Source organism: Fragaria vesca, linkage group LG2 (assembly GCF_000184155.1).
Source record: "Fragaria vesca subsp. vesca linkage group LG2, FraVesHawaii_1.0, whole genome shotgun sequence".
Taxonomy (NCBI): Eukaryota; Viridiplantae; Streptophyta; class Magnoliopsida; order Rosales; family Rosaceae; genus Fragaria; species Fragaria vesca.
This window is the reverse complement of record NC_020492.1, coordinates 2470010-2472358: the sequence shown is the minus strand read 5'-3', so window position 1 is coordinate 2472358 and position 2349 is coordinate 2470010.

Genomic DNA, 2349 nt, shown 5'->3' with positions numbered 1-2349 from the left:
TATATATATATATATATATATATATATATATATAAAGTTCCATTACAAATACCGGACACCGCTTTGAAAGTAAAATGTGATGCTCCTCATTTTGTATTTTTATCCATATATGTATATCTATCTCAAGCGTTTCGCAAACTTGCAAGCACTATGCCAACATCAAGTTTCTATATGCATCGTTCTGTTGTGTCATACACACCTTATTAGTCATATCACACAATATTAGACCCACTCGATCTGGCTCGAATTGAACTATATCTTAAACAGCTTAACTACACCTCTTAATGGTTGTTCAAGTTGATCGATCCAAGAAAAATAAGTGAGCTAGGAACATGAACGTCTTAGTCGAAAAGAGAAATAACAAGATATATCCACTTTTCATTACTTTAGGGTTAATCTAGGATGGATATTCCTGAAATTTTTCTCAAAAATACACGAATGGAATTGTGGCTCGTACAAGAAAAAGGTATGTGACAACTGGTGTATATATCCATGGTTCCACCATGCACATGGCATGGCTAGCTCTAACATGCTGCCTCTGTAGCTCGATGGTCACCTCTCAACAAATCAAAAGCTTTACTTGCATGCATGCATATATTCGATCGATCGGTTGCGTTCTAAAATCAACGTAGTTATCCAAATATATGAACAGTGTATCGAGTTAGTCTATTTGATGCATATATCCGTGTTTTGTTCATATATCGATACATCAAATAGACCAACTCGATACTGGTTTCATAATCATATTGATTCAGCTTAGTATTTGAGTTTGTCTACGGCTACAAAGATCGAGTTAATTAATCTACGAATATAAGAAATTAGTCTACTGTAACGATATCTCAACAGATAGAGAGTAGACTTTACCTCGAAACCTATAATCAATTAAATCAAATGTGATTCGATTCTCCAACGAACACATAATTTGAAGCAAGCTAAGCTAGCTAATGTAGCATTATTATTTGTGGTGGTGCACCAATATATATTCAAGAAGATCATAACTATAATTGAATGATTTGAATCCCATGTGCTGATGTGCACCAAATTGTGTATTGTTGGGGACAAAAATTTGTGGTCTACTTACAAGATGCATCATACATCATTCGATTACAGCTTGCTAATGTGTGTGTGTGTGTATCATCGAGAACAAAACCTAATTATCTGGATTTGATAACAACATCGCTGGGTATCTTAGTTTGCAATACATGTATGGACGAAGGGTCTGTTCATGTCGGGCTATTCCATCATTCATACACAATTATTTCATTAATTAATTAAAAAACTTAATCTAGCTAGCTAACAACCCCTTTTTTAATTTGTTATTATAGTGCATAGTTTAGGATCGATGATTAAGGCAAACCCTAAGGAGATAGAAGCAATAGTACGTACGTTCTTCCCTGAACATTTGAATGAATCTAAATTTTTATAAATTAATCATGTCAACCAGAATATTTATGAACAAAAGGGGAATGTATGTCATTTGAAGGATATTTATCTGATTTATTTTGATGAAGATATCCTATGAATCTATGATTATTGATGCTTGCGTTTAATCCTAACAAGGTCTCATCGTGTTCTTGAAATTTACCAGATGTATATAACCATTTTATAGAGAATCGATATAGTCGTCTTTTCTTTCTATAGTATCAAAATTTCAATATATAAGTAAGCTCTAATTAAGTGAAGGATAAACGATTCCCCCGTCAAAATTCTTTTTCAGTAACGAAGACTTAAAAATAACCGCATCAGTCATTTATTAAAAAAGAAAAAATCAAAAGGATAAACGAGTTTTATATTTCTATGACTCGAAGCTAGATAGATAGACAAAACTAAATACTGCCCTCGATCAAATTGTAGAAAGCCATGGTGGCTCACCCTATACTTTTAAGGAAAATGATTCTTGGCCTTAATAAGGCCTAAGATTTATGGCCTTAATCTTTGGTGGCATGCTATGTCACCCAGACACATCACCAATTAAAAAGATTATGCCATGTCATTCTTAAGCAAAAATACAATCTTATCCTTATAAATCCAATGACTTTTGATTATTTTGTCTTTTTATTAAGAGAAAAAAATTGATTTGTCTTTCTTTTATAATTAAAAATATATATTTGTAGCATTTTCTTTCTCTTTTTCTTTTCATCACTATCATGCTTAGATTAAACGTAACATATAGTGTGAAAATACATATATTTTGATGAGAATATACTTGATCAAAAACACGAATTCTTATGAAATATATATACATATATAATTTCTCTAAGAAAAAACAATTTGTCCAGGAATTTTTTTACATATATATATATATATATAATTCGTCCAAAATAAAGTGTGTGTGTGTCTATATATATA